Raw genomic sequence first — 10211 nt, forward strand, 5'->3', positions numbered from 1 at the left:
TTTTTTTTTTTTTTTGCAATGTTCCTCCCCTCTCTTCTCATCCCTGGTAACCAACAAAGAAAGTTCCCTTCCATATATAAACCTTTCTTTGACTTATTACAATAATGAACTAATATTATATTTGTCCATCTGTGATTGACTTCTTTCACTTGCATAATGTCCTCTAAGTTCATCCATGTTGTACAGTGTTTTGAAGATTCTACATTATTCTTTAGGGTTGCATAGCATTCCATTGTATGTATGTACCACAATTTAGTTATCCATTCTGTTGATGTGCACGTAGGTTGTTTCTATCTTTTTGCTCTTGTAAATAGTGCTGTGATGAACATGGGTGTGCATATTCTTGTCCTGGTTCTCACTTATTAAGGGTATATGCCTAGTAATGGGATTGCTGGGTCAAATGGTATTTCTAATTCCAGCTTTTTAAGGAATCACCATAGTGTTTTCCACGGTGGTTGTATCATTTGACAGTCCCACCAGCAGGGTATGAGAGTCCCAATCTCTCCACATCCTCACTAGCATATGCCATTTTCCATCTTGTTGAACTTTGCCATTAGTGTTGGGGGCAGATGGTATCTCATTGTTTTGATTTTCATCTCTCTGAGGGCTAATAATCATGAGCATTTCTTCATGTATTTGCTGGCACAGAATATCCTGTTTGGTGAAATGTCTATTCATGTCTTCTGCCATTTTTTAATCTTTTTGTTGTTGATGTGTGGGAGTTTTCTATGAATTTTAAAGAAAAGTCCTTTGTCAGATATATAATTATGGACAGGTATGAATTTGTTGCTGTCATTTTGTTATGTGCTTTTTTGTGGTGTTGATTTCTTTGTTCCATATAATTTTCTGTGGTGAGCTCATTTTGTTTATGAATCATGTTATCACTTCCTTCATTGCTATTGTTTTAGTATTTGGTAAATATTTGTAATGGTCCTCTTTTTTATTTCCATGTGAAGGTTTATAATTTTTCCTTGAGGTTACCATGTGATTTATAATTTCTTCCCAAGTTTAGAACAGCCATTCTATCTTGCAGTTGTCTTGACTTCCCTACCATTTAGAAGTTCTGTAACTACAGGTTTTTTTTCTCCTCTTTTTGGTTTGTAGTTGTCTTTGTTTGTCAATTGACATCTCTGGTTTCCAGTTTACAATCTTGTAGGCTTATTTACTTTAGATATTTCTATAACTGGGTTGGTTTCTGGGTTATGTAATCATGTGTGTTGAAGATCAGTTGTTGTTTGCTGTTGTTTGTCTTCTGTCCAAAGGGCTCCCTTAACATCTCTTGTAAGGTTGGTCTGGTTTTAACAAATTCTCTTAATTTCTGCTTATCTAGAAATGTCCAAATTTCACCATCATATTTAAGGGACAATTTTGCTGGGTATATAATTCTTGTTTGGAAATGTTTCTCTTTCAGGGTTTTATATATACCATCCCATTGTCTTCTCGCCTACATGGTTTCTGCCAAGAAATCTGAGCTTATTCTTATTGGTTGCCCCTTGTAGCTAACTTTTTGTTTGTCTCATGCTGCTTTTAGGATTCTTTCTTTGTCTTTGATTTTGGTGAGTTTGATGATGCTATGTCTTGGTGATTTTCTTTTGGGGTCTATCCTGTTTGGGGTTCATTGGACTTCTTGAATGGATATATTCTCATCTTTCATTACACCAGGAAAATTCTCTTCCAACAAATTTTTGACAATTTTTTCATGGTTTTATTTGTCTCTTCCTGTTCTGAAATTGTGATTATATGTAGGTTATTCCTCTGATGGTATCCCACATGAACCTTAGGCTTTCTTCATTTTCTTTTGACTTTTTTTCTTTTCCAAAAAAAGAACTATTGAGGTATTTGCCTTCAATCTCACTAATTCTGTCATCCATTGATTCAATTCTACTCCTTTGCCTGTTCAATGAGTTATCTATTTCTCAAAATTTAGTATTAATCTTCTGAATTTCTGTCTGTAGATTTTGTATCATTCCTACTTTTTCATTTATTTTGTCATTTTGTTCTTGTATTGTCTTTCAAAATTGTTCTAGGGTTTTCTCTGTGGTTTCCTCAATTTTGTCAGTTTTTTCTTTGATCTGTCTTTCAATTCATTGAAGGTACCTAAATATAATTCTTTTGAATTCCTTATCAGGGAATTCCAATGCTGCTGCTTACTCAGGGATATGTTTTGGATCTGTATCCTGCTCTCTTGTTTCTCCTGCTTTATCTTGCTCCTTTTTATGGACTGTGTGCTCTGTTGTCTCCTTTTGTGTTTTGCGTTTATATTTAATTGGTGATTGCATGTTGGAGCGACTTGCCCATGATTTTTCTTTGTTCATTTGTATGTTATCTATGGAAGCAGGGTACTGTGCTGTGCTCATCTATTAGCTAGCTGGCAGCACTTAGACACTCACCACCTGTCTCCTTTCCCATTGTCTGCCTCCCATATATCCCTGCCGTCCTTGGCAAATGGTGCCTATTCTTAGGTCCCTGGAATCTGAGTGAGAATGCTGTCACTTTAAAATACAAAATGGCTGCCACTTGCAAACATTCAAAATGGCTATGCCCTCAGTCACTTTAAATATCCAAAATGGCCACTGTGTGTAAACAATCAAAATGGCTATACACTCCAGACAGCCGAAAGGCCACAGCTCATGTTGTTTTCCTCCTTGCTTTTTCCCTTCCTAGTCATAGGCCACTAGCACAGTCATCCCTGCAGCCCTTGATGACCAGGGCTAATCTTTAGGGCAATTCTCAGGTCCCAACACCACTTGGAAATATTCAGGCTGTCAGTCCTGTAAGAACAGCTGATGGTCCACTGCTCTGACTGTCTCTGTACTCACTATTTTTGTTCAGGTTTTTCCACTAGTTGGTGCCTAATCCACTTCTGTATTCCTTTCAAAGCTCAGGGCTCCATGATTATCTTCTGTATCTCTGACAATTGGTTTCTCTTTTCTTTGTTGAAGAGGGTCTGTGGAGCTTGTCTGCCTATTTCACCATCTTACTGCAAGTCCCTATTTATAGATGACTCTTATTTAAACAAATTCCAGACCCTTGTGATGAGGCTTACTATCCTGTTACAAAGTCTTTGAAAGCAGCCCCTCTAATTCCCAAAGCAACTTTAGCCCAACAAGCTGAACTTACTGCTATTACTCGAGCCTGCAAAATTGCTAAAGGGAAGTCTGTGAATATTTTTACAGACACAAAATATGCATTTGGAGTTATTCATGATTATAGTATGTTATGGAAACAAAGGGGAGTTTTAACTTACTCTCCTCACACTGTTAAAACCTTAGTAGCAGACATTTTGGATGCCTTGTTGCTCCCTTCTGAGGTTGCTATAATTAAAATACAGGCACAACAACTAAAAGGAGTGCCCAAAACTGAAGAAATAAGAGGAAACTATGTTTCTGATGCAGCTGCAAAACAGGCTGCTTCCCAAATTATTGTTGTCTGTGTTATAACACAGGAATTTATAGAGGAGCATCTAGAGGAACCTACAGAGAACTATGCCTGTGAAATGACTGATATTTTTGAACCCACCAAAGAACAGCTTTGTAAGACCTCAGCAATTGGAGATTGAGAGGAGATTGAGACATAGAAAAAGTTAGGCTGATATGAAGACCATAACACTATGGCTACCTACTGACACCAAAATTGTTCTCCTTAACCTGTTGCATTGCATGTCCATATGATGAAGATTCTATCTGGGAACACTCATCTAGGGAGAGATAAAGTAATTGAAATTTCAAAGAAATGCTGGTGGAGAAAAGTTTGTGAGGCAGCTGAGCATGTATGTGGCTTCTCATTGTTCTATTGCCCTTGTTTATGACCCCGGGAAACATCTTAAGACTTTACCTCAGGAATACACTTTGCCTTCTGGACCTATGCTTGAATGGAAATTATAAATGTATCTTAGTGATGATGTGTAGATTTTCACATTGGATAGAGGCTTCCCCTGCCAATATGTCACTGTTACCTTTGTACCAGAGACTCCTTGAAAGCAGTGTCCACTTAGGGAGGACTGAATATTCTTTGCAGTGACTGGGTAACTCTTTTTACTGGACAATAGCTAGAAGGGCCACATCAAGCGTTTCACCACAATGGTAACAACAATAATAATGAATAAGTAAAGTACATATTTGAACTTAAAAAATATTACTTATAATTCAAATGTAACTTTTTGTTTGTTTGTTTGTTTGCTTTGTTGTTGTTTTACTTTTGTTTTTGGTAAATCTGTACATCCTATCCACGTACGGTCCTGGACCAGCAGCATCAATATTACTGGGAGCTTATTAGAAATGCAAACTCTCAGGTGCCATCACAGACACTCTGATTCAGAACCTGCATTTTAACAAGACCCCCAGGTGATCTTCCATATGCACATTTAAGTTTATGAAGCATTGTTTTATTGGCCATTTCAGGGTTTTGCAAATATCTGATGCAGAAATCACTGGGGAACTTATTAAACATATTAGTTGCTGCACCCTTCCCCTGAATATGACTTTGTTAGTTCTTAGTGGGGCCAGGATCTCATGGGCTGGGAGATACAGCGTTAAGGTGGCACATTTACCAAATTCTAGAATGGGTTATTTTGAACAATAGGGCCAAGGGCTGTTCTTGTCCTATGGCTGATAAGCATCTTCAATGAGGTAGCCTTTTTTTCTTTTTTCTTTAAATCTCCAAGGACCTCAAAAATGTCTTTCAAGGACCACATCAATGCCAAGAACATTATTAGAAAGTTGATGATTCTACCTAAGGGGAAAACAAGATATTTATTATTACATTTTTGTTACATTAGTTAAAGAGCATGATTACATAATGGTCATAGGGATTAAATAGAGGTGGAATTAAGTCATCTCAGAATCAAATAAGGGACTGTTGGCCTTGTGGATGGTGACCAAGAGAGCAGGACAGCCAAATTTAAGGGCTAAGGAAGTGTTCAGTGAGTGTTGAAGGAAGTGTTCAGAAGTGGTGAAGGAAGAGGAGGGCTGACTGAGGACCAAGAGAGTCAAATAAATATAGTCTGCTTCACATTAGAAAGAATTAAAGAAAAAGTAATCGATTTATTACACTCTCACCATTTGCCCTGCTCTGTCCCCTCCCTTATTTTATATATGTGTTTTTTCACTTTCTTCCTTTCTCTACTTTTTAGTATCTACTCACATCTTCAGCACTATCCTCTTGGTATTCTCTCACTTTCTTCTTGACTGATCTCTGCATGAGATACAGCACTTGTTTCCATTTTAGATCACACCCTCCTTTGATCATCTGTCTCAGAGCTCACTCTGCAGAGGCACATGTGCACATACACACACTTTGCTTTCACAGTTTTGGGAAGGGACAAGTCATTAGCTCTTCTTGAAAGCCACCCAATGGAAGAATCCCTGGAGATTGGATCCATCCATGTTTCCTTCTGGTCCCCAACAGCCTCTGTCACAGAACTAAAGAATGTTCCATGTAACTTGTTACATTGTTTGAACAGGCATCTTGTTTTCCATTTTCCATGTTCAAATCCTATGTTTATAAATAATAGTAGATTACAAAAAATGTACAACCTCCGTTGAGCTGCATTTTTACTTGATCATACCCCTTGGTTAATTCTTGTCTCTGGGTCAATCTACCACAGTAAAGGGGAGAAGGACTCGTTGTGATTGGAGACAAATCAGCAAAGCAGTAATTCATAAGAGTTTCTATATCTTGATTGACTTTTTTAGCATCTGTGACCTGAGTTACACCCTTATCTCAGTTCAGTAGTCTGGAGCAAACTGTTCATGTTTTCCAAGGATTCCATAATTTAAAGTAGCATCACAAACTATACAATCCCAGAGTGTTCATATCCTTCCAGTCTTCTGGTTGGTGCATTAATGGGATGGATTCATGAGATCTTAACTTTCTGAGATTTCAACAATGTACTAGGAGTGAGTTAGGCAAAGTTCCTGAGGGTTATTGACACACCCTGTCTTTCTAGGAGGTGGGCAGTGTAGGCATGCTTTTACCTTATTCTTGCTCTGCTGACTAGGACTAGGAGTAGTAGCTTTTGATTTCAATGTGAATGAAAACATTTTTATCATAGATAGAAACACACTCCAGCCAACCCCAATCAGAAATTAGAGTTGCCTTTCTAAATTGCCTTTAATTTACTGTTCAGTGACAAGTCTTTTACTTTTTCCATGCAGTTGGGAAGGTGGAATTTGAACATTACAGGCATCACTCATCGAGTTTTTATCCAGTTTGTCAGCACTACATCTTCAAAGAAAGCTGAATTTTCTCATACATATTTAAATTATTGGCTTCACTTTTATTTAAAAAATAATATAATCATATTTAGCACTTTGTAAGTAATAAAAGCTGATGCCAAACAATGAAATGAATATGAACTATTTTGGCTGTGGCACCTCAGAAATAAGAAGTCAAGGCCTGAGCAAAATAACTAGGCAAATCTAAGCAATTTGAGACAACTGAAACTCTTCTGTAGCAGAATGTAGGTCATAAATCACCCCCATCTTTTACACTCTTTCCCTTCTTAGCTTCAAATTCCTTAAGCATAAATGTTATAATCCCAAAGCTATGATCTCTGGCACACACCATTAGTGAGGGCCACACTCCACAACCTCTGTTCTGCAGACACGTGTGCAGGCAGATGTGTATGGAGTTAGTGCACTAAATATTTCATCTGGCAATACTGTAGGCTGTGAGAAGGAATGTTAAGCATGAACAGAGAAGCATCTGCCCTCATTGAGCTTGGAGTTTAATGATGACAAATGGGCATTAATAACATAATCACAGAGAGGATGATTCAAAACCAAGATAAGAACTATACAAGAAAGGAATCTGTTTCTTATGGGATAATAATAAAAGAACTTGTCTTTATCTCTGAGTCCCTGGGTGGTGAAAATATTTAAACTGATTAACTGCTAACTGAAAATTGGTGGTTCGAGTCTAGCCTGAGGTACCTTGGAAGAAAAGCTTGGAGATCTACTGAAAAATCAGCCATTGAAAACCCTATGTAATACAGTTCTACTCTTACACACAAGGGTCACCATGGGTCAGAATCAAATCAACAGCAACTGGTTTTGAACATTTTCTCAGGTTAGGCTTCTCTGAGGAAAGACAGGTGGGAATTCGGTAGAAGAGGGGGTGTGAGGAAGGGTATTGCAAATGGCCTGAGGTGGAGGGATAGAAAGAGCCCTGTGTGACTGGACAGAGACTGAAGAAAGAAGGTGATGCTCGGTCAGCTGGAAGTGTTGGTGGACACACATGGACAGGACTCTCATCAGCAGTGTCTCATAGGTCACCTTAAGGATTTAGGTTTTTGTTATAAGAACCATGGGACAGCAGTGGCACACATAATCGGGGGCTTGGGTCTGGTGAAAGGAGCTCATTAAGACCAGTGGGCCCCTTGTGAAGTTAGAAGAAGCACACCACTTTTCGAGGAGAGGTTGGGAGGATGATTGTGCCCTTTTTTATTTAGACTTTCATCAACTTTTTATCAACCAGAAAGTTGGGTCCACAATCATATGAAAGGATTGGCTTAGGTTCTAACAGTGAGATGCATTTTGAAATGGGGAGGACCACTATAAGAAAAGAAAAAAAAATCCAAGATCATTAACTGTGTTGCCTAAGATGGGAGTACTGACTTTGTTAAAATAAAAACATATGGCTTATCAAAAGCCACTACTGGTTCCAACCCACTGCAACATGGGTTGGGGATTAGCTTAGTTAGGATGACTGGACTCTTGGGACTTCATCCACACAGAGCATGGGTCTGCCCCAAGCAAGCAGTTGGTGCAGGATTTTGGGTGAGAGGACAGGCTTAGGCTCACTCACCTGAGACCAAGCCTCATGACCACAAGGAATTAAGTAGCCCCCACGTAAGGGAAAGGAAAACAGTATCTACCTATAATTCATTGTGACCCATAAAAAGCACAGCATCTGGCACAGAGCAAGTTTCATTAGTCAGAGGTGGCCAAAAGGCAGAGGAGGAAGAGTGAGTTGATGCAGAGTTGTAGTTTTATTTTTTATTTTTTAAATCAAGCTTTAGTCATTCTGATTTAACATCTACTTTTATTAAAGTATAATTTGAATATGGTGAAATTTACTTTTATGGGTAAGTTACCATTTATATGTGGTAAAAATAAAAGTTCTATGAAATTTTGTAAGCTTACACAGTTGTGCTACTACTACTCCAGTCCAGATGAGACTATTTCTATCACTGGATGCATCCCACATAGTGGCTGGGATTTATAACCTTAGGAGTCTTACCAGTCTTACCATGAGAGGATGAACAAAATAGAGGGATGATGGGGCTCCAATTTGGGATGGTGATATATCAAAATTCAGGGAAGCCACCCAACTATACCCTTTCTTGAATCCCATTTCCTAGGTTTGGGGAAGGGGCATGGCTCAATCCATTTACACAGGAAACCACTCCTTTCTTCCACAATGACTCTTCAACAAAGTTAGGGCTTGAGTACATCCCTAGGTAAGTTGCTAATTTATCAATGACATCACTCTCTTTTACTCTGAAGAGCAAGTATGTCATTCCCTCTAGGTCAGGGGCTCAGAACTTTCTTCAAAGCCTCAGATAATTTGAGTCTTCCCTGGGAGGTGAGAGAATCCTTCAGACCCAGACAGATATGAAAGCTGTCATTTTCTGAGGGGCCTGTACACAACATGGCATTTGACCTGTATGGCTGCATTCATTTTAAATTCATGTTCATGAAGACTGTAACTTGGGCTCTGAAAATTCACCATGTGAAGTTTAAAAAGCAGCCAGGATGGGCTGTTGCTCCCATCTTACATTCTTCCTCTTTCCCCTCATGTCAAAGTCCCACCTCTTTGGAGAAGGACAAAAACATGTGAAGAAAGAAATGGAGTCAAAGCCTGGCCAAGGAATTGCCTAAAGTAGTGCTTTTGGTTTAAGCCACAACCTAAAATCAAGTGTACAATGTGTGCTCCTTTTATGAGAATGATGTTAGACAAGACTTAAGAGTTTCAAAGAATTTGTGAAAGATAGCGTCCCCATTTTCAATGAAAATCCACTGCCTTAGAGTCAATTCCAACTTAAAATAACTCTATAGGACAGAGTAGAATTGCCCCATAGTGTTTCCAAGGCTATAAACCTTTAAGGAAGCAGAGCAGCTGGTGGGTTTGATCAGCCAGCTGACCTTTTGGTTAGCAGCCAAGCGCTTTAACTACTGCTACACCAAAGCTCCTTCATTTTCAAAGAAAGTATGGAGCAGAGGGAGGAGGGAAGTAATTAGGGACACTGTTGACTAGCTTCTCTCTTTCTTGCCAAATGGTGAAAACAAAGTTGGAGTGAGGTGAGTGGGGTACAGGCATCATCAGTGGGTAAACAGAAGTAGGCTTCTAAGGAGAGTAAGAAATTACACACATTGAACATGCAAAAGAGAAGCAGGTTCTGTCCAGGATAATCTCTGTCAAATTTTTTTTTTTTTTTATTTCCACAGGAGTTTTTATTCAGGCAGAGATGCAGGGGAATGTCTGGTCACTGCCTGGGTGGCATTATTTTCATGGACCCCAGTTTTGATTATTGGTGCTTTTCCTTGAGTCTCTGAAGCCCTTTTGCTGTTTGCTCCCCTGCTTCAAGTGGGATGGACTTTCAGTGAAGGAAGGCATCCCTGCTATTCTTTTGTCTTTCGTAATCCCACTTTCAAAATATGCTGAAAAGGGTTTTGATTCTGTTAGAATCTAATGTTAAAACAATATTTAGTTTTTCTTGTGAGAGGAAATCAGTTGTTTGCCTACATCTGAACCTGCCAAACAAAAAAGCAGGCCCCATCACAACACAAAGAGCACTAGGTTTGGATGTTCATTCTGAAAAAGAAAACCAGAATGGGGTGTTGCTTGTATTATTTTATGAAGAAATGCCTTAAGAGTGTAGGGAAGGTGAAGAGATAAACCTGGAATGTCTTAAAAAAGATTATGTGTTTATCTGAATGTACTACATGTATTGAACGTTCTCTTACCTGGTTGTACATTAGAAATGATTATGGGGTGTAGATAACAGAGAGCATGTAAGTCCGCCTTCAGCTGACACTTGATTGGGTATGTTTAAAAGGGAAAATGGAGTTTGTCCAGCAGAAACATAGGCTTTTGTTTTAAGCCCTGTATATAGAGAGTACTAGGAGTTTAGGTAGAAAACCTGAGCCCCACCCAGTACTACTGAGGGAACAGAAGATGTGCATTTGAAGAAAGGACCTGAAGAGGGG

This window comes from Orycteropus afer, unplaced genomic scaffold, assembly GCF_000298275.1.
Source record: "Orycteropus afer afer isolate SDZICR_OR568_19922 unplaced genomic scaffold, OryAfe1.0 scaffold00269, whole genome shotgun sequence".
In the NCBI taxonomy this organism is placed as follows: domain Eukaryota; kingdom Metazoa; phylum Chordata; class Mammalia; order Tubulidentata; family Orycteropodidae; genus Orycteropus; species Orycteropus afer.